This window comes from Hyperoodon ampullatus (assembly GCF_949752795.1).
Source record: "Hyperoodon ampullatus genome assembly, chromosome: 1".
Taxonomy (NCBI): Eukaryota; Metazoa; Chordata; class Mammalia; order Artiodactyla; family Ziphiidae; genus Hyperoodon; species Hyperoodon ampullatus.
Window position 1 is genome coordinate 74,939,375 of NC_136914.1, and position 24,683 is coordinate 74,964,057.

Below are 24,683 nucleotides of genomic sequence, written 5' to 3' on the forward strand. Positions count from 1 at the left end.
TATTTTTGATTTCTTGTTAGTAGAGTGCTATAAACAAGTTGACATATAAACAAGTAGAGTTCCAAGTTAATGTCAAGTGTCTATAAAATCAAGAACTCTAGCTATATTCATCTTTGTATTCATAGGAAACTAATTACTAAGCTACCAGATCAATTTATCAATTTAGTTGTATAGGGAAAATGCTTTTCTCCCTTATACATAAATCCCCATTCCATTGCTCTGACCATATAACCAGTCTTGGAGTTGCTGTCTCCCTCCTCCTGCCAACCAACTTCCAGGTGAGCATAGCGTGTTTCAGAACCAGGGGAAGGGCATTTTCCTAATTCTGGCCCAGAACCTCAGTCAATTATGGTTTAAAATGTACCACTACCCTCTGTTTCTCCTCCTTCTCCATCTCAGCTTATTGTAATTATAATTAATATAGTGTAATTTGTTTAACATCTGTACGCTCTGCTAATAGACTGACAGGAGCTAGGTCTGCAACTGACACAATACTTGCTATTAAATAAACTAAACTTTATTAGCTAAGATGACCAGAATTTTCTTAAATCACCATTTTCTGCTCTTATGCTCCTTCCATTTTACCTCTTTCCAAACTCAACTAGCATGGCTTACTTTCTGTTATTGGAGTGGGGGGTAATGTAATTAAACTATGCTACTGGGGATTTATTCTGAGAAACATAAGGTTATTTGTCCACTAATTATGTTAATCTAACCAGGTGCTTCCTGAGAAAAATAGATATCTAGACCAAAGCTCAACAGAATACTTTCTGTATAAAAACTTGAACATTCTGGGTTGGCCTCTGATTATATTCTAAAACTAAACATAGATAATTTTACTGTTATTTTACTGTATAATATACATTCAACTCACCCTCTAGAGATAGTCCAGTGTTGAAAATTCCTTCCTTTGGACTTGAGAAAAGGAATTCAGCAGATTCATTCCAAACTAATTCTGGCACTGATTAATAACTTCACTGGCACTTCTCTCCACTTGATTCAAAATATATATGATATTGAGCTTAATTGTATAATGGGTTTACAGTTCCTCTATGAATATAACATAGTGACTTTTGTAAGCTTTATTTCATTGTGAAAATAAATTTACTATTTTCATCATTGTTATTCTAAGATTCTATTGAATCTCTTCCCTTGGAACTTGGTATTGCTCTGAAATTACCAACTGATATCACTTAAATCTATAGTGTAAACAGAAAACACATAAAAGTGTACCTCAGAAATAGCTAAAAGAATATATGATAGACCTAAGTTTGGTTATTGCCTCTGGGTGAGGAAGCAGAGTGAGGGCTGTGAGGAAGAGATTTAATTTTTGATGCTATTCCTTGATATATAACATTCTGAGTATTCGAAAATTCTGTGTGTGTGTGTGTGTGTGTGTGTGTGTGTGTGTATGTACGTATGTATATATAGAGAGTATATTGTATTAGTGCACTCAGGCTGCCATAATAATATACCATAGACAGAGAGACTGGGAGGCTTAAACAACAGAAATTTATTTTTCACAGTTCTGGAGGCAAGGAAGTCCAAGATCAAGGTTCTAGCAAGGTAGGTTTCATTCTGAAGCCCCTTATTCTGGCTTTCAAGTGAGCTCCTTCTTGCTGTGTGCTCACATGACCTCTTTGCTCACGTATGGGAAAAGAGAGAGAAAGCAAGCTCTCTGGTGTCTCTTTTCACAAGGACACTAATCTTACCAGATCAGGCCCCCATTCTTACTATCTCATTTTACTTTAATTACTTCTTTAGAGGCTCCGTCTCCAACTACAACCACTGGGGTTTAGAAATTCAGCATATGAATTTTGGAGAGACAATCATTCATATATATATAGTTATATATTTATGTCGTTACATGTGGTTATATATAGTACATTGATATTGTTATGTAGTTCAACATATTTTTAGCTATCATATTGTTAGGTGCCCATATAAATACATAGAACTGTACCTTACAACCTAACTCAACAGTAAGTAATACAATTTAGGAACACTTTTAAGTAACTTCTTCCTGAAGCTGTTTATAGCAATTGAGCTCTCAGCGTAAATGTGAATCCTGTAATAGAGTGATATAATACAGAGACCAAATCCTCTCCTCTAAAGTTTCCTAGACTATCCAGTGGATGGTAGAGGCTTTTCTTTTCTTTGTTTTTTTTTTTTTTTTCCCATGGCAAGGCAAGATAATGGAGAGGGAAAGTAATAGAACTAGTATTGCTATGCTGAGCACACAAATATTAATGGTTTCTTCCTAAACTGTTACAGAAGAAATTTTAGGGGAGTATGCCCTTGGGCCAAGACTAGGATAAACAGGTAAATAAATAGAGAGAAAAGCACATCAATTTCTAAAAGGTAGAAATTAAAGAGAATAAACGTGTAAATAATTAGAAAGTAGCAAAAACAGTTACAAAGGCAAGTGATAGTTTCAGGGGGAATGGGATTATAAGATTCTCCCCGTTCTTTTCAAGAATATTCAACCCAAACATTCGAGTTCTGGGAAGCAGAAAAATCAAATCCAGAATCATAAAAATATGATGATTGCCATATTAATTATTTCCAAACTAAATCTGAAGAAAATGTACAGGGATTGATGTTTTTTAAGAATGTTCAACTGACCCTTAGAAAGACATGAAAGAAAAACAAACTAACAAATGGTAAAAGAATCTCTGTGAGATGAGGACAGTTTGAATGAGTGTTATACTTGCTATATTTGATCACTTTCCCCTTAACACTGATAGCTCTGGAGAAAGAGGAACATTTTAGAAATGGCAAAAAGAAAAATCATGTACAAAAATCTGCTGTTCTTTCAAGTCAGTGAGTTTTTCTCAAACCTACTGCAAGATTCTCTCTCCCAACACCTGCAACCCATAACCACTTTTAGGATAAATCTCCCCATCCCATACAAGGATGAGAAACACAGAAAAAAAAATTCCACTTGGGGAAAATCTCATGAAAGCAGTTTGTGTTTGTTTTTGTCATCACTGTATAACCTCCACCTAGTATGGTGCATGCACCTAATAGACTCTCAATAAGTATTTGTTGAATAATTAATAAATTTGTGTAATTTAGTCAAAGTTTCCACAGTAGAATTTCATGTGGGTATCTGCAGCACACCCCTCACTTACCAGAGGTGTCTCTTCTGCCTGTCATGACAGTAATACAAGTTCTCTAACTGCAACTTGTCTGACAATTTCTGACCCTCCTCACTGCTTTGGCTGCTGCTTCTTTCAGCACTGGGGTTCTTGGCCGTATGAGTCGCTGGGGTTGAACTGACCCACTCTTTCTTCACAGACATTGTCACTATGCAATTGCTCATCAGAAACTATTACAAACAGAATCCCCAGGAAACCACACTGCCATGCTCTAAAACCCTAGGCAAAAATAGACGAGTGGGACTGTATCAAACTAAAAAAGCTTCTACACAGCAAAGGAAACAATCAACAGAATGAAAAAGCAGCCTACAGAATCGGAGAAAATATTTACAAACCATTAACTGAGAAACGGTTAATTTCCAAAATATACAAGAAACTTCTACAAAACAATAGAAAAACAAACAAGTAAACAAACAAAACAAGTTTCAAAGTGTACAAAGGACTTGAACAGACATTTCTCCAAAGATGACATACAAATGACCAACAGGTATAGGAAAAAATGCTCAATATCATTAATTATCAGGGAATGTGAATCAGAAGTTAAATGAGATATCACCTCATTCCACTTATAAAACAAAACAAAACAAAGGATAGATGTTGACAAGCATGTGGGTAAAAAGAAACCCTTGTGAACTCTTAGTGGAAATGTGAATTGTTTCAGCCACTATACAAAACAGTATGAAGGTTCCTCAGAAAAATAAAAATACAACTACTTTATGATCCAGCAATCTCTCTTCGAGGTATACATCCAAAAGGATTAAAATCAGGATCTCAAGGAGATATTTGCAGTTTCATGTTGATTACAGTATTATTCACAATAGCCAAGTTGTGGAAACAACCCAAGTGTTCAAGCACTGATGAATGGATAAAGAAAATGTGCTATACATATGCAATGAAATATTACTCACTTTTAAGAAAAGGAAATCGTGCTCTTTGCAACAGCATGTATGAACCCGGAAGACATTATGCTAAGTAAAATAAGCCAGTGGAAGAAGGATAAATACTGTATGATTCCATTTATATGATGTACCTAAACTAGTAAAACACATAGAAGCAGAGAATACAATAGTGCTTGCCAGGGGCTGAGGAATACAGGATATGAGGAATTGTTGTTCAATGAGTAAAAAACTTAAGTTATATAAGATGAGTACATTCTAGAGATCTGCTCTACTATAGTTAACAATACACTATTGTGCATTTCAAAATTGTTAACAGGTTAAATCTCACCTAAAGTACTCTCATCACAAAAAAAACTAAAACAAACAAACCAAAGAGACCCAAGGAAACTTGGGGAGTGTTGCCTATGCTTATTATTTTGATTCTGTAGATGGTATCACAGACGTTGGCATATGTCCAAACTCATCAAATTGTACACATTAAATATGTGTAATTTTTGTGTATCAATTATACCTATATAAAGCTGTTAAATAAAACTCTTAAAAGACCCTAGATATGCCAGATTAATATACCCACCATCCCCTTTCCCATCATGATTGCACATTTGTATATGACGACATAACAAAAAAAAATTCACGTCTCATTCCCCACAGCTTTGTGATTTGCATAATTATCATTCCATATATTAACAGCCTTCAGTAAGGTAACTTTTCCAAAGCTATGTAACTAACAATTGAAGAATTCCATTCCATAGTTACTGACTTCCAGGTTCAAGTCTCTCTTACTTTACTGCAAGTATCTTTGTACAACTCCAAAGCCAGAGTAGGAACAAACCAAAAATTTTAAAAATAAATAAAATTTTAAAATGGTCAAAGTAACAATAACAATAAATGTAAAATAGACTGGTATTTATGAACTCAGAGAACCAAAACATCCTATAGGCAGGGAGGAGGGATTCCTGTCTCCAACAGTGAAAAGAGACAACACTACACATGCGACTTGGTGACCAATGAGAAGCACCCAAGGACACTAAGGAGACTGAATTGTATCTTTATTCTTAGGCTGACAAATGACATTCTAGATTAACAAATATTTTAAGAGTTCAGACCATAACTTTATAAATTCCATTACATGTCAAAATTTCCACTAGAGTCAATTCTAGAAAATGCAGAGGAAAAGGACTTTAATTTTGAAAACAAGAAATTCAGTTAGGCTTACCTCAATATTAATTGAAGCACATACGTTGTAGAGTGTTGCAGGTTCTGAAAGAGAGAATAATTAGTATGCAGGATTGCTGTCAGAATAATACTTGGGGGAGAAGTGAAGGAAGCACGATTGGGCAGTAGGCTATGCTAATGCAGTCACAACAAGGCCTCAGCTTTCCCTACTGGAGATGCTGGAATGGCCCAACTTGGGGTGAAGGGTTTGAGTCTCTAAAACCTTCTGTGGCTCAGACATTTGATGCAATACGGCCCTGGGAAGGAGTGTGACCTTAGATGTGGTAATTCTCTTCAGTCAGGAGCAGTTTTGAAGAGGGCTGACAACGGAAACCTATCCTTCGGCAGCACTCCCAAAACAGGGAAAGAAATCCTTCTGTCATCAAAGGGGTCTGTAAAGTGGAGCACAGTATCTGCTAAATAGTGACTCCATTTATTGGACATCTATTATATGCCAGGTGACTTATTTACATTATATCTGAATTTTATAAGTTCTCAAGAGAGATATTTTCTCAGTATACTAATTTCCTAAGGACATACAGCTAATAAAAGTAGAATTAATGCTGGACTACTGAACCTTCAGTTTAGACTGGCCCCAGTCATGGAAGGATGCTCACAGAGAGGCAGGCCATGCTTTTAAAAAGGAAGATAATTAGCAGCCAGTTGCTTTAGGCACCCCTCTTGAAGCCCATGGCTCTTCCCTTATGCTCCACTTGGATTTGCACTCCATGTTAACAGCCTATGAAACAGATCTCTCTCACTCCACAATATTTCATAAGGAGAAAAAAGTTAGAATGATAGCCATCATCCTCAACAGAGCTCATTTTTTTTTTCTTTTCCTGTTTTTTCTTTTTTTTTTTTCTTATTAATCCTTCAAACCAGGTCACTTGAAGGGGAATGATAAACTATATCACAAAAAGGAAAATCTCATCCAGATAAAATGAGTGCCAAAAGCGAACAAACAGAAAATGCTGCAATTGCAATATAGACAGAAATCATTTTGCCTGATAAGAAACTGCTCAAAGTGAAGGTAAACATTATTTAGAGACTTCCTACACACATTTTAACAAGATATCTGTTTCTGACTGTGACACAAGCAAATATTTCAGAAGACAATGGCAGTTTCCTCCTTGATACTGAACTCATATGGTCAGAGGTGTACATCTAAGATGTTTTTTAATGTTCTGTTATCTTTTAAACTGCCCAAACATTTCTTATATCTTAGCGTATTTTTAGCAAAACCAGCAGGGGTTGAAAACACATTTCAATTCAATTTCAATTTCAAATACATCAAGTGTAACATGAATGTACATAATAGAAGGCAGTGGCTGTTTTGTAGGTAACCAGGAATGGCTCAAATCATGTGAATTTTATTACCGGTCATGTTGTTACTAACTGAATGAGCTAGAGGAGGTAATATACTTTTTTTTTTCTTTCTTTCTTTCTTTTACATAATCATAATTTTGCCAATCTATCTCATCAGTTTGCTCATCCAATAAGATAACATATATGAAAAGATGATGATGATTAGAAAGTTCTTAAAATATCATTTTAAAAATGGCAGCCTCAGTGAATCTACCTATTTCCTGTTGTCTATTCATTGTTTATCAATTTATGAAAATGTCAGTATTCTGTCTTCTCCAAATCTGAGAAGGAACTTAGTATGTTGCTAAGAGCATGGGCTCAGGAACAGAATAACTGCATCCAAAACTTATTATTAATACAAACTTGAGCAAGTTACTTAATAACCCAATAGCTCAGTTTCCCTTGCTGTAAAATGGTGGAACTGCCTCATAGAGTAGTTGTAAGCTGAATACATTAAATATATGTAAATAACTTGATACATAGCTGATTATATGATCTCAAAAATATTAGATATTTTTGTTATTCACATATTTCATATTAAATAAATAGAGACTCTAGCATTTTGGAAACATAAAAGTTCATACTTATTAAACTCTTATTTACCAAAATTAAATTTTCATATGCTGTTGAGAACTCTTTGGGTGCCAGGTGATAGCTAGAAAATACCAGCTCTTCTTTGTTTGCTTCCTATTTTTGTTCTTTGCACAGCATTATCCAAGAAAGTTTCCTTCCAATGTTTTTCACAATATGTGAAGTTCCAATTGTTATTTTAAACGTAAAAAAATGAATTAAAATATGACTAAAGGCATCATGATAAAATATAATCTATAATAAATATTAGATAGCATGAATGACCAACTTATGAAACACATATTCTTCTTTAGTAAAGAAAGAAAATACATACGTTTCTACATTCTTATTTTGTTTAGAAAAGACTCAATTAGGGGCTTCCCTGGTGTTGCAGTGGTTGAGAATCTGCCTGCCAATGAAGGGGACACGGGTTCAAGCCCTGGTCGGGGGGATCCCACATGACGCAAGGCAACTACGCCCGTGAGCCACAACTACTGAGCCTGAGCGTCTGAAGCCTGTGCTCCACAAAAAGAGAGGCCACAAAAGTGAGAGGCCCGTGCACCACGATGAAGAGTAGCCCCTGCTTGCCACAACTAGAGAAAGCCGTTGCACAGAAACGAAGACCCAACACAGCAAAAATAAATTAATTAATTAATAAACTTCTACCACCAACATCTAAAAAAAAAAAAACTCAATTAAAACTGATAATGTAGAGCTGTAAATTGAAGATATTAATTGGTAAAGTTATTTTCTACTTAAAATATCAATATTTGATCCAACATTTAAAAACACATCCGGGAATTCCCTGGCAGTCCAGTGTTTAAGACTCCAAGCTTTCACTGTGGGGGGGACATGGGTTTGATACCTGGTTGGGGAGCTAAGATCCAGTATGCTGCATGGCATGGCCAAAAGAATGAATGAATGAATAAATAAATAAATGCACATACATTTTTGAGGCAAGCTTTCTTCATTTTTCAGAATTTCTACTTGAGACTGACCTGAACTGTATTAGAGATCCATAGAGCAATTTACTTGTAAATTTTCCAACCTTTCTTATACCATCTAAATCTAATCTACAGTTATTCTTCTGAATGCAACTGGCTTTAGAATTATGGTTCTATTCTTGTTGAAAGATGTTAATAAATCATTGAATACAAATCATAGTTAACAAATTTGAATTTTAAGGAATAAGTTTGACTCCTTAGTAATAACTCTGTAAGAAAATCCCTGTTCTAACCACATAAAATATTTTTAGGAAAGTCATTTTCCAAGTTGAATAGTGTCTATTGTAAGACTGGCACTAAATTAGAATTTCAGAATTCACAAATTTATAATATGTAGTCTGAGATTGCAGTGTAAGGGGAATGGAGTTTGTGGGGTGACAGTGGGCAAAACACAGTTAGCTACACACCTGGTGAGTAGCATTTTCAATTCAAGTTGGAGAGCATCTCTGATTTTTCCCACAATATGAATATCTCCTTTCCCACAGTATGAGCAAAACTGTATAGAGTAGCTATACTCTGACCCAAGTGAAAGGACCTTTTATGTCCAGCAAAGGCAATTTTTCCCAAGACGTAGCAATATCCAGAACTGTTGTCTGGGGAAACGGAAGGGGTAGCTAGGGACAACTGCAGTGGCATCCAGTGCTGGTGGTGTCCAGCAGCAGTGACTTGGTCCACATGGCCATGCTCCTTGTGATAAAAGATGCTTATTGTACTTCTTGTTCCCAACCCTGTGGAGCTGCTTTGATTCTTGCAAGATTTCTAAATCCAATTCTCCAGTTATTTATTTTGTGAGTCACCATTTCTCTTCAATTCTATTCTACTTTAGATAATAATAGTCAGTTTCTGTTGTTTACATCAAGATTTCTAAATGATATTATATTAATGAAATATTCAAAGTGCAGTGGAACAAGATCAAGATTTGAAGTTATCCAGACCAGATATCTTGGTTTCCCTACTTACTACCTCTAAATGATATCAGATTACTTAATCTCTCTGTGCCTCATTCTCCTCACTTACAAAATTGGATTTTTATTACTTAGCCTGCAGGATTGTTCTAGGGATTGAAATAATGCTAGCACCTAATACAGTCTCTGGAAAATAGGGTTTGATAATGGTAACCAAATATTGATATCCAAACTTCTTTTGATCATTTCTCCTTGCATGTGACCCTTCAATCACTGGACGACCCTCTGGAGGAATTCACTCTGAACTTCATTCTGGATATTTATTTGACAACATACAGTGTGGTATAAAATCTAAGCCTTGTTAATGGAAAGTTAAAATTATTTGTATTGCTTGCCTTTTTCACACTTTAAGACACCTTGAACTCTCCAAGTATGAATCAGAAGTTTAGGCTGGGTAAAAATATAATCAGCTTACTGTTGGAAGGCAATGCCTTCTACTCCATCCCTGGTTTTCATGAAGAGGGATTTTTTCTCCTAAGCCTTTCTCTACCTACTTAATACCTCTGCCTTTCTTCCTCTTGTTTCCTATAGGGAACAAATGGCCCCCCACCACCACTCCCATAGTAAGAAGCTATCCCAGCTCAGCCTTGCCTAGGATTGAGTGAACAAATCTCCCTAGATCTGGCACTTGCATAGTAGGTCGATCTACCTCTTACTCTAAGTTTTGTCCTCTTAGCTGGATTTGCCAGTAGTAAAGGTGACGTTTAGGATTCCTTACGACTCTCCTTTGTTTTATGTTATTTTATTTTTTATTTTAAAAATACATTTCTGAAGAATGTTTAATAATACAACAAATTCTTAACTTAATATCAGTTCTTAAAATTTGAATTGAAATATAAATACAGTTAAGCTTAGTTTTTAAAATATAAATGCAACTCATTAAAATAAGCATAGTAAATAACTGGAAAGAAATATATTAAAATATTACAACAGATTAGATTCCACAGAAAAACTGCACTGAATTTCAGTTTTTTTCCCACATTTTCCTATATTTTCCAAGGTTTTGACAATAAGCATGTATTTGAAGAATAAACTCATTTGTACTATGTTAAATGCAAAAAGTAGGATGTAAAATTAGTATACTGTATGATCGTAACTACATAGCAAAAGACTGGAAATAGTAATAAAAATAATAATGATTTTAATTATTTTGACTTTTCTATATTTAAAGAAATAAATAGGACAACTTCATTTTTTTAATTGATTGGTCTATTACCTCTTCCAACATAGAGAGAAGTTTACAATATATTCTTTTTTATTGAGGTATAGTTGATTTACAAGATTGTATTAGTTTCATGTGTACAATATAGTGATTCAAAATTTTTACAGATTTAAAACTTCATTTAAAGTTATTGTAAAATGTTGGCTATATTCCCTGTGGTGTACAATATATCCTTGTGGCTCATTTATTTTATACATAGTAGATTGTACCTCTTAATCCTCTACCCCTATGTTGCCGCTTCCCCACTTCCCTCTCCCAACTGGTACCACTAAGTTTGTTCTCTATGAGTCAGTTTCTGTTTTGTTATATTCATTAATTTGTTTTATGTTTTAGATTCCACATATGTGTTAACGTATAGTATTTGTCTTTCTCTGACTTAATTCACTAAGCATAATACCCTCCAGGTCCACCCATGTTGCATTCTTCTTCATGGCTGAGTAACATTCCATTGTGTGTATGTGTGTGTGTGTGTATATATATGTATATGTGTATGTGTATGTATATATATGTGTGTGTGTGTGTGTGTGTATATATATATATATATATATATATATTACACCTTCTTTATCCATTCATCTGTTGTTGGACACCTAGGTTACTTTGATGTCTCGGCTGTTGTAAACGATGCTTCTATGAACATTAAGGTATATGTATCTTTTCAAATTATAACTTTTTGTTTCTTTCAGATAGATTCTCCTTTGTGGTTTTTTGTTTGTTTGTTTGTTTGTTTGTTTTGCAAATTGCTCAGAATCATGGGACAGAAGAGAGATGCTATTTATTAGGGGCCCCCTTAAACGCCTAACACACACCTCAAAAGGAGGCAAAAGCGTTTCTGATTTGCTTAAAGATTCAATTATCCTAGCCAAGTCTACTCAAATTTGATGGGCTGTATTTAGGATACTCCACAGTCTCAGAGTTGCTTCTGAAGTAGAGGGTGAAGATACCTTTGACTGTGCACATCTAAGGGGAGTATGGCTGGCAGATGATTGTTTGTGGATAAATCCACAGTGAACTTATATGAAAATCTATTATGCATTATGTATCAGGAATTGCACTTTTAATACTCCCAGACAGCATGTCATGAGAAAACAACAAAATTAAAGGAATTGAACTTTTTGAGTACTTAGTATGTGACAAGTCCTTAGCAAGAAAAATGTCATTTGAGAGATGAGGAAACTAAGCCTCAAAGGAGTTAAATAACCTGTGCAAAGACAAATATCAGTTAATCAGTGGAATGGGGAATAAAGCATGAGGTTTTTGTTCCAAAATCTGTTCTTTTTAATGGTATATACATAATGCTTGTAACTCTGAAAATGATTCCCCTAGTTGCAAAGATAAGATTTATAATTTCAGATACATATGTATAAGTGTCTATCTTTCCCACTCTTCAAGAAGAACAATTTTTTAATATATATCAAAATAGTGATAGTGTAAAGTTTAGACTCAAGGAATTCAGGTTATAGAGAAAAAAAATGAATAAGGCTAATCAGGAATTGAATAAAAAAAGAAAAAAAAATCATATATATACATATATATATACTCACATATGTGTGTACATCTATATAAATTTTTTTCATATTCCCTTCTCAAAAGACAGACTTCCATTAACTTCAGCAGGCAGCTGCTTGAATTGTACCCATTATCTACATAAATATATAATGTCCCAAGTGTGCAATTATGTTATCCATCAGTGAAGAATAACTTGGTTTTAAAATCCATGTGCTGGGAACCTGACTGATTCTGAAATATTTGCATCTGAAAGGATACAGGCTCTTCACAGAAACTGTCAATAGCTCAATGCACCCTATTAGTGTACATTTTATACTAAAGAAAGAGCATTATGGCTGGGTATTCTCTCTTTCTTCCTAGCCAGAGGGACATACTTTCCTTTTACCTCAGTTTGTTGAGTCTGGGGTTAGTTGGCTCATTGCCCATTCCTTCAATGCAGAACATTCTCTCCAAGCACACTTGGGCTTGTAATATATAAGAAGTCCCTATTTGAAACATAACATGGGCAGTCTATTTACTATTCAATCAATAATATCATTCACAGAGCTAAATATACATGTTTATTATTTCATCACGACTGCCTTATCATCATTAAAATTCTTCCACAATCTTCTTCCTAAGTGCTTGACTAGACACAAAATGATCATGTATTTCCTTAGGAAGTTAAAAATCTAAATAAAATTGCAAACCTTGTAAGTGCAGTGTATCACAGAAGAGAAATGATCTGTTTAATTTTAAATTTGATTAACACGTTTTTCTATAAGCTTACCATTAATATTTTCCATTGGAAAATACATTTTGAATAAAAAAGATAACCTCTATTAATGAAGGAATTGCTACACTCTCTCAACTCCTACTGAATTCTTCTAAGCAAAACTAACTTATTTATTCAAGATATTATGGTAACTATTATGCCCTAACACAAATTCTACTATGTTGGAAAGATAGGACACCTTTATGTGTGAAAATTAACTAATTGTATAAGGCATTGCATTATAAACACAATTTCATTTTATTTATTTATTTTTGGCTGCCTCGGGTCCTCGCTGCTGCGCGTGGTCCCTCTCCAGTTGCAGTGAGTGGGGGCCACTCTTGTCTGCGTGGCGTGGACCTCTCATTGTGGTAGTTTCTCCCATTGCAGAGCATGGGCTCCAGGGGAGCGGGCTTCAGTAGTTGTGGCACATAGGCTTTGTCGCTCCGTGGCATGTGGGATCCTCCCGGACCAGGGCATGAACCCGTGTCCCCTTAATTGGCAGGTGGATTCTCAACCACTGCACCTCCAGGGAAGCCCTAAACATAGATTTTTAAAGTGGCAATTTAAGTGAACTAAGGGAATTCTGAGAAATAATTGATCATAATAGATTGAATTGAACACGGAATATTACATACACTAAATGGGAGTTAAATCAGTCCTTGAAGGGTAGATAATAATTCAAAACAAGTTTGTTGTTGTTTTTTTTCTCCCACTTCTCCCTCTCTACATTGCCCCTCCCCACCTCCCCACCTGTAACCACTAATTTGCTATAAGGTTTGAAGAGGAAAGTAACATGTGAAATCTCCAGACTCTAGAGGAGGACATTAACAAATGAAACAGATCTTGCAGAACAAAGAAAATTAAAGAATTTGAGTTGTGTTTCACCTTTGTCTCTAGCATTCACTGTGCTATGTCATACATCTGAGTGGGGTTTAAAAAAAAAGTAGGAGGAGAGGGGATTGACTCTTGCACGTCAGTATAGCGTTCTGCTGAACACAGCCAATTAGCTACAAGAGAAGGGAGCTTAAGAAAATGGAAGCTAGGCAAAGGTTCCCCTGCCACTATGGAAATTCCATCAGATAAAGTGTTCAAGTAGGAATTTTAGGGTGAAAGAAGTTGGACCCCCTTTGTGGGATCATCAGGCATTCACCAAATAGTTATGAAAAATCTACTACATGTTTGGTATTCTGCAAGATACTGAGGAAATAAAGATAAGTGGAATATAGTACTGCTTTCTAGAAACTGTAAATTCTAACAGGAGATGATAGATTGGATAGATAGATAAATACATAGATAGATAGACAGGGGAAATAGCAGCCTAGTGGGTGATTTAACAGAATAGGGGAGGGAACATTTAAAGGAGTAAGTGCTTATTCTGCCAGAGACATATGGTACTTGAATAGATTCAAAGTATTTGAAGTGCAGATCCTTAGGACCAATTCATATTCCAACTAGGTTGTCTCCTAATACCTGTGCTTTGGACTGTTGCTGCACAAACATCTGTGCTCACCGCCTTGGCCATCTTATACTTTGCTGTAGTGGTCAGGATCTCAGTTTTTGACAGCCCAAACTATAGATACAAATCCTTCCCCTTAATTCCCTTAGGCAGAGATAATACAAGACACACTCATTTTCACTCTTTTTCAAAGACTCTGAAAGTAGTAGAGGGAAATACAAGATAGAAAAGAAAAACATGAAGCTGGTGATTGTCAGATTCCTTGTTTTTAGAGCCTCCTACTGGATATATTTCTCCTTAGCTCCAATAGACATTTATTTTGCAAAAATGCCTCATTTTTCCAGACAGAAATTAACTTTTCTTTCTCTCACTTTACTGCTATCAACCATTTTGTCTTTAATACTAGCCAGCAAGAGTTAAAGTTAGTTTAAAACCATATATCACTCTCTTCAAACTATAATCTGGGTTAACATGCTATAGCCAGATTTCCTAGATTTCCATCCTATCACTGCCATTTACAAGCTGGGTGATGTTTGGGAAATTACTTAACCTTTCTGTCCCTCAGTTTTATGAGTAAAATGAGGTTAATAATAGTATTTTTCTCATAGGGTGGTTATGAGAATTAAGTGATTATAATGTTAATTATAAATTGCCTAGCAAATAACGTTCAGATGTTAAAAATATCATTACTATTATTCAAAATAAACAGTGTGTTCAACATCCTCATCTGATGCATATTTACTGAGATATCTTTCCCAGGTCAAGTCTTTAAAAACAATTGTTTAGAACCTATTTACATTTGTTTAACTAAAAGATCTATCCTAGAACAATGGGTTTCTGCCTTAAATGTATGTAGTACTTTAACTCCAGTGGCTAAAATGGCTGGTAAATCACAAGTAAACAGACATTTGCAATTTTGTCTTTGTTTTGACTTTCATTTGGTCTCTTCATCAGGCTTTCAAATGCATTAGAAAAGTGGAACAAGGCTATAATCTGAGAACATGCAGCAGACCATGTTGTAGTTTGCATTGAGTATCAGGACACTTTAATTAAAGTAAAAATGTTCTCAAAACCTCACAAGGTAATCTTTATTTTCTCAGAACTTATTGACTGAAGAATGCATAATAACAACACACTATTTTGCAAAGCTTTTAAAGACTTTGTATTTTATTAATTACAGCTATGCATCCAAAGTCTAATTTTCTCTGCCTCTGGAACCAAGATGTCATGGATGCCCAACCAGAAAAGAATAAAGCAGGGCAAGCAGATTCACTGTTTATCATTGTTACCTGCTTCAGATGTGTACTCAACTCTACCCAGGAACCCTATTTTTAATCTAAGTATATCTCACTCTGCCACCCATCTCATTATGTTGACACTTTCTCAACTATGTTTAAATCTCCAACGCTCCATGGCATCTCCTTCTACTCACTCTTTGTGACCTCAAATCCTGATTTCTGGAGAAAACAAAAGCCATCAAATAGAAAATACCTCATTTTACTAATATGAAAAAATATAAGCCTACCTAGATCTTAACCCATTTATCTTCCATCTGTATAGTTACAAGTAAACATACACATTCATTTTAAGGACAGTGTCTCAAATGGTATATGTGTTTTGGACACCATTCAATTCTCAATTCACTAATTTTACAATATCTGGCAACACAAGGATAATTTTTCTGCTCTCCATTGTATAAGAATCTCTCTAGGAGGAGCTTCAAGATGGTGGAGGAGTAAGACACAGAGATCACCTTCTTCCCCACAAATACATCAGAAATACATCTACATGTGGAACAACTCCTACAGAACACCCACTGAACACTGGCAGAAGACCTCAGACCTCCCAAAAGGCAAGAAACTCCCCCATTACTTGGGTAAGGCAAAAGAAAAAAGAATAAAACAGAGACAAAAGAATAGGGATGGGATCTGCACCAGTGGGAGGGAGCTGTGAATGAGGAAAGGTTTCCACACACTAGGAAGCCCCTTCCCAGGTGGAGACGGCGGGTGATGGAGGGGGGAAGTTTTGGAGCCATGGAGGAGAGCACAGCCACAGGGGTGTGGAGGGCAAAGCGGGGAGATTCCTGCACAGAGGATTGGTGCTGACCAGCACTCACCAGACCGAGAGACTTCTCTGGGCGGGGCTGGGAGCTGAGGCTCGAGCTTCAGTCGGAGTGCAGGGAGAGGACTGGTGGCGTAAACACAGCCTGCAGGGGATTAGTGCACCACGACTAGCCGGGAGGGAGTCCGGGGTAAAGTCTGGACCTCCCGAGGAGGCAAGAGATTTTTTCTTCCCTCTTTGTTTCCTGGTGCACGAGGAGAAGAGATTAAGAGCTCCGCTTAAAGGAGCTCCAGAGATGGGCGCGAGCCGCGGCTAAAAGTGCAAACCCCAGAGACGGGCATGAGACACTAAGGCTGCTGCTGCCGCGACCAAGAAGCCTGTGTGCGAGCACAGGTCACTATCCACACCTCCCTTCCGGGGAACCTGTTCAGTCCGCCACTGTCAGGGTCCCGTGATCCAGGGACAATTTACCCGGGAGAACACCTGGCGCGCCTCAGGCTGGTGCAACATCATGGCAGCCTCTGCCGCCGCAGGCTTGCCCCGCATCCATACCCCTCCCTCCCCCCAGCCTGAGTGAGACAGAGTCCTTGAATCAGCTGCTCCTTCAACCCCGTACTGAGCGAAGAACAGACGCCCTCACGCGACCTACATGCAGAGGCGGGTCCAAATCCAAAGCTGAACCCCAGGGTATGTGCAAACAAAGAAGAGAAAGGGAAATCTCTCCCAGCAGCCTCAGGAGCAGAGCATTAAATCTCCACAATCACCTTGATGTACCCTGCGTCTGTGGAGTACCTGAACAGACAACAAATCATCCCAAATTGAGGAGGTGGATTTTGGGAGCAACAATATATATATATATATTTTTTTTTCCCCTTTTTCTCTCTTTATGAGTGTGTATGTGTATGCTTCTGTGTGCAATTTTGTCTGTATAGCTTTGCTTTTACCATTTGTCCAAGGGTTCTGTCTGTCCATTTTTTTTTATTTTTCTTAATCATTATTTTTTTTATTTTAATAACTTTGTTTTACTTTATTTTATTCTCTTTCTTTCTTTCCCTTCCTTCCTTCCTTCCTTCCCTCCTTCTTTATTTCTATTTCTTTCATCCTTCCTTCCTTCCTTCCTTTCTGTTCTCCCTTTTATTCTGACCCATGTGGATGACAGGCTCTTCGTGCTCCAGGCAGGTGTCAGGGCTGTGCCACTGAGGTGGGAGAGCCAAGTTCAGGACACTGGTCCACAAGAGACCTCCCAGCTCCACGTAATATCACGTGGTGAAAAACTTCCAGAGATCTCCATCTCAACACCAAGACACAGCTCCACTCAACGACTAGCAAGCTACAGTACTGGACACCCTTTGCCAAACAATTAGCAAGACAGGAGCACAACCCCATCCATTAGTACAGAGGCTGCCTAAGATCATAATAAGGCCACAGACACCCCAAAACACACAACCAGACGTGGACCTGCCCATCTGAAAGACAAGATACAGCCACATCCACCAGAACACAGGCACTAGTCCCCTCCATCAGGAAGCCTACACAACCCACTGACCCAAGCTTAGTCACTGGGGACAGGAGCTAAAAACAACAGGAACTACGAACCTGCAGCCTGCAAAAAGGAGACACACAAACACAGTACATTAAACAATATGAGAAGACAGAGAAACAGAGAGCAGATGAAGGAGCAAGGCAAAAACCCATCAGACCTATAAGATGAAGAGGAAATAAGCAGACTACCTGAAAAAGAATTCAGAATAATGATAGTAAAGTTGACCCAAACTCTTGGAAATAGAATGGAGAATATAAAAGAAACATTTAACAAGGACCTACAGGAACTAAAGAGCAAACTAACAGTGATGAAAAACACAATAAATGAAATTAAAAATTCTCTGGAAGGGATCAATAGCAGAATAACTGAGTCAGAAGAACAGATAAGTGACCTGGAAGATAAAAGAGTGGAAATAACTACTGCAGAGCAGAATAAAGAACAATGAATGATAAGAATTGAGGACACGGCTTCCGTGGTGGCACAGTGGTTGAGAGACAGCCTGCAGATGCAAGGGACATGGGTTTGTGCCCAGTCCGGGAAGATCCCACATGCCACGGAGTGGCTAGGCCCGTGAGCCATGGCCGCTGAGCCTGCGTGTCCAGAGCCTGTGCTCTGCAATGGGAGAGGCCACGACAGTAAGAGGCCCATGTACCGCACACACACAAAAAAAGAACTGAGGAGAGTCTCAGAGACCTCTGGGACAACATTAAATGCACCAAAATACGAATTATAGGGGTCCCAGAACAATAAGAGAAAAATAAAGGGACTGGGAAAATATTTGAAGTGATTATAGTTGAAAACTTCCCTAATATGGGAAAGGGAATAGTTAATCAAGTCCAGGAAGCACAGAGAGTTCCATACAGGATAAGTCCAAGGAGAAACAGGCCAAGACACATATTAATCAAACTATCAAAAATTAAATACAAAGAAAAAATGTTAAAAGCATCAATGGAAAAACAACAAATAACACATAAGGGAATCCCCATAAGGTTAACAACTGATCTTTTAGTAGAAACTCTGCAAGCCAGAAGGGAGTAACAGGACATATTTAAAGTGATGAAGGAGAAAAAACTACAACAAAGATTACTCTACCCAGAAAAGATCTCATTCATATTTGGTGGAAAAATTAAAAGCTTTACAGACAAGCAAAAGCTAAGAGAATTCAGCACCATCAAGCCAGCTTTACAACAAATGCTAAAGGAACTTCTGTAGGCAGGAAACACAAGAGAAGGAAAAGAACTACAATAATAAACCCCAAACAATTAAGAAAATGTTAATAGGAACATACATATTGATAATTACCTTAAATGTAAATGGATTAAATACTCCAACCAACAGACATAGATTGGGTGAATGGATACAAAAATAAGACCTGTATATATGCTGTACACAGGAGACCAAATTCAGACCTAGGGACACATACAGACTGAAAGTGAGGGGATGGAAAAAGATATTCCATGCAAATGGAAATCAAAAGAAAGCTGGAGTAGCAATTCTCATATCAGACAAAATAGACTTTAAAACAAGGTCTATTACAAGAGACAAAGAAGGACACTACATAATGATAAAGGGATCGATCCAAGAAGAAGATATAACAATTGTAAATATTTATGCACACAACATAGGAGCACCTCGGTACATAAGGCAAACACTACCAGCCATAAAAGGGGAAATCAACAGTAACACAATCATACTACGGGACTTTAACACCCCACTTTCAGCAATGGACAGATTATACAAAATGAAAATAAATAAGGAAACACAAGTTTTAAATGATACAATAAACAAGATGGATTTAATTGATGTTTATAGGACATTACATCCAAAAACAAAAGAATACATATTCTTCTCAACTGCTCATGGAACATTCTCCAGGATAGACAATATCTTGGGTCACAAATTAAGCCTTGGTAAATTTTTAAAAAATTGAAATTGTATCAAGTATCTTTTGCAAACACAACACTATGAGACTAGATATCAATTACAGGGAAAAATGTGTAAGAAATACAAACACATGGAGGCTAAACAACACACTACTTAATAAACAAGAGATCACTGAAGAAATCAAAGAGGAAATTAAAAAAATACCTAGAAAGAGATGACAATGAAAACACGACGACCCTAAACCTATGGGATGCAGCAAAAGCTGGTCTAATAGGGAAGTTCATAGCAATAAAATCCTACCTTAACAAACAAGAAACATCTCAAATAAACAACCTAACATCACACCTCAAGCAGTTAGAGAAAGAACAACAACAACAAAAAAAAAAACCCAAAGTTACCGGAAGGAAAGAAATCATAAAAATCAGATCAGAAATAAATGAAAAACAAATGAAGGAAACAATAGTAAATATCAATAAAAATAAAAGCTGCGTTCTTTGAGAAGATAAACAAAATTGATAAACCATTAGCCAAAAGCATCAAGAAAAAAAGGGAGAAGACTCAAATCAATAGAATTAGAAATGAAAAAGGGGAAGTAACAAGGGACACTGCAGAAATATAAAGGATCATGGGAGATTACTATAAGCAGCTATATGCCAATAAAATGGACAACCTGGAAAAACTGGACTAATACTTAGAAATGCACAACCATCTGAGACTGAACCAGGAAAAAACAGAAAATATGAACAGACCAATCACAAGCACTGAAATTGAAACTGTGATTAAAAATCTTCCAACAAACAAAAGCTCAGGACCAGATGGCTTCACAGGTGAATTCTATCAAACATTTAGAGAAGAGCTAACACTATCCTTCTCAAAGTTTTCCAAAATATACAAGGAAGGGAACACTGCCAAACTCTTTCTATAAGGCCACCATCACTCTGATATCAAAAACAGGCAAAGATGGCACAAAGAAAGAAAACTACAGGCCAATATCACTGATGAACATAGATGCAAATATCCTCAACAAAATACTAGCAAAGGGAATCCTACAGCACATTAAAATGATCATACACTATGATCAGGTGGGGTTTATCCAAAGAATGCAAGGATTCTTCAGTATACACAAATCAATCAACGTGATACACCATATTAGCAAATTGAAGGAGAAAAAACATATGATCATCTCAATAGATGCAGAGAAAGCTTTCAAAAAACAATCAATACTCATTTAAGATAAAAACCCTCCAGAAAGTAGGCATAGAGGGAACTTTCCTCAACATAACAAACGCCATATATGACAAACCCACAGCCAACATCGTCCTCAATGGTGAAAAACTCAAACCATTTCCACTAAGATCAGGAAGAAGAAAAGTTTGCCCTCTCTCACCACTATTATTCAACAAAGTTTTGAGAGTTTTAGCCACAGCAATCAGAGAAGAAAAGGAAATAAAAGGAATCCAAACTGGAAAAGAAGAAGTAAAGCTGTCACTGTTTGCAGATGACATGATACTATACTTAGAGAATCCTAAAGATGCTACTAGAAAACCACTAGAGCTAATCATTGAATTTGGTAAAGTAGCAGAATACAAAATTAATGCACAGAAATCTCTGGCATTCCTATACACTAATGATGAAAAATCTGAAAGTGAAATCAAGAAAACACTCCCATTTACCATTGCAACAAATAGAATAAAAAATCAAGGAATAAACCTACGTGAGGAGACAAAAGACCTGTATGCAGAAAATTATAAGACACCGATGAAAGAAGTTAAAGATGATACACATAGATGGAGAAATATACCATTTTCTTGGATTGGAAGAATCAACATTGTGAAAATGACTCTACTACCCAAAGCAATCTACAGATTCAATGCAATCCCTATCAAACTACCACTGGCATTTTTCACAGAACTAGAACAAAATTTTTCACAATTTCTATGGAAACACAAAAGACCCCAAATAGCCAAAGCAATCTTGAGAATGAAAAATGGAGCTGGAGGAATCAGGCTCCCTGACTTCAGACCATACTACAAAGCTACAGTAATCAAGACAGTATTGTACTGGCACAGAAATATAGATCAATGGATTAGGATAGAAAGCCCAGAGATAAACCCATGCACATATAGTCACCTTAGCTTTGATAAAGGATGCAAGAATATACAGTGGGGAAAAGACACCCTCTTCAATAAGTGATGCTGGAAAAACTGGACAGTTCCATGTAAAAGAATGAAATTAGAACACTGCCTAACACCATACACAAAAATAAACTCAAAATGGATTAAAGACCTAAATATAAGGCCAGAGAGCATCAAACTCTTAGAGGAAAACAGGCAGAACACTCTATGGCATAAATCACAGCAAGACCCTTTCTGACCCATCTCCTAGAGAAATGGAAATAAAAACAAAAATAAACAAATGAGACCTAATGAAACTGCAAAGCTTTTGCACAGCAAAGGAAACCATAAACAAGACCAAAAGACAACCCTCAGAATGGGAGAAAATATTTTCAAATGAAGCAACTGACAGAGGATTAATCTCCAAAATTTACAAACAGCTCACGCAGCTCAATATCAAAAAAACAAACAACCTAATCCAAAAATTGGCAGAAGACCTAAGTAGACATTTCTCCAAAGAAGGTATACAGATTTCCAACAGACAAATGAAAGAATGCTCAACATCATTAATCATTAGAGAAATGCAAATCAAAACTACAATGACATATCATCTCACACTGGTAAGAATGGCCACCATCAAAAATCTACAAACAATAAATGCTGGAGAGGGTGTGGATAAAAGGGAACTCTCCCCTCTTGCACTTTTGGTGGGGATGTAAATTGATACAGCCACTATGGAGAACAGTATGGATGTTCCTTAAAAAACTAAAAATAGAACTACCATGAGACCCAGCAATCCCACTAACTGGGCATATACCCTGAGAAAACCATCATTCAAAAAGAGTCATGTACCAAAATATTCATTGCAGGTCTACTTACAATAGCCAGGACATGGAAGCAACCTAAGTGTCCATGAACAGATAAATGGATAAAGAAGATATGGCACAAATATACAATGGAATATTATTCTGCCATAAAATGAAATGAAATTGAGTTATTTGTAGTGAGGTGGATGGACCTAGAGTCTCTCATACAGAGTGAAGTCAGAAAGATAAAATCAAATACCATATGCTAACCCACATATATGGAATCTAAAAAAGAAAAAAAAGAAAAGAAAATGCTCATGAAGAACCTAGGTGCAAGATGGAAATAAAGACTCAGACCTACTAGAGAATGGAGTTGAGCATACATGGAGGGGAAAGGGTAGGCTGGGACAAAGTGAGAGAGTTGCATGGACATATATACACTACCAAACGTAAAATAGCTAGCTAGTGGGAAGCAGCCACATAGCACAGGGAGATCAGCTTGTTGCTTTGTGACCACCTAGAGGGTGGGATAGGGAGGGTGGGAGGGAAGGAGATGCAAGAGGGAAGAGATATGGGGACATATGTATATGTATAACTGATTCACTTTGTTATAAAGCAGAAACTAACACACGATTGTAAAGCAATTATACTCCAATAAAGAAGTTAAAGGAAAAAAAAAGGAGAGGAAGGTGAGAAGATTAAAAAAAAAAAAAGAGTGCCTCCCTCAACTGAGACTTTCCTATGGTTTTTATATCTTTCCTTTAAAAAATTGAGGTATAATGACATATAACTTTATACTAGTTTCATGTGTACATGTAATAATTTGATATTTTATATATTGCAAAATAATCACTATAATAAGTCTAGTTAACATCCATCACTACACAGTTACACATTTTTTCCTTGTGATGAGAACTTTTAAGATCTACTCTTTTAGTAAATTTCAAATATATAATATAGTATTATAAACTATAGTCACAGTGTTGTGCGTTACATTCCCAGGACTTATTTATTTCATATTTGGAAGTTTGTACTCTTTCACCTCCTTCACCCATTTCATCCACCCCTCATCCCTCATCTTTGGCAACCACCCATCTGTTCCTTATAAATTAGTTTTTTTGTTGTTGTTGTTTGTTTGTTTTAGGTTCCACATGTGAGATCTTACAGTATTTGTCTTTGTCTGCCTAATTTTACTTAGCATAATGCCCTCAAGGTCCATCCATGTTGTCACAAATGACAAGATTTCCTTCTTTTTTGGCTGATAATATTGTCCTATGGATTTTCAATATGGTGAAGTCTCTCCAAGTATAAGCTCCTTCAAACCCTACCTCAAGCTACTTCATTCTCTCTCTTTCCTTTCTCAGGCAGTTTTGAAAAGTTTTATTAGTACTTGGTGTATTAATTTCAACCTTTTCGATTCATTCTTCAAGCCACTTTAATATGTCTTCTTTCTTACCATTTAAATACAATCTTGCTCAAATTTTTCTATTTTTATTTTTCCTTAAAGACTTTGTATAGAAATGGAGTTATCTATGATTTAAATATTTTTTATAATTTCCTCCTAAAATCATTTAGAATTTTTTTTTTTTTACTTAGCTGATTCAAAGCTTTTAAATGATTACTAGACTATTAATTTTTTATCTTTTTTTTTTTTTTTTTTTTTTTTTGCGGTACGCAGACCTCTCACTATTGTGGCCTGTCCCGTTGCAGAGCACAGGCTCTGGATGCACAGGCTTAGTGGCCATGGTTCATGGGCCTAGCCGCTCTGCGGTATGTGGGATCTTCCCGAACCAGGGCACAAACCCTTGTCCCCTGTATCGGCAGGCGGACTCTCAACCACTGAGCCACCAGGGAAGCCCAAGACTATTAAATTTTATACATTTTCTTGAATGAATTTTCATAGTCTATATATATTTATCCTTCCTTTTGCTTTCTTTGTGTTCATTTTACTATTTTTCCTTAAGTTTTTAAGATGAGTGCTTATCTCATTTATTTTTAGCCTTTCTTTTTCTTCTTAAAAAAACATTTAGCTCAGTTTTAATATGGAGTACTTATATTATTTTTTTCATTCATGTTTAAATATTTGTTATGTTTTCTTCTTTGAACAATTAGTTATTTGGAAGTATAATATCTAATTTACAAATATATTTGGTAT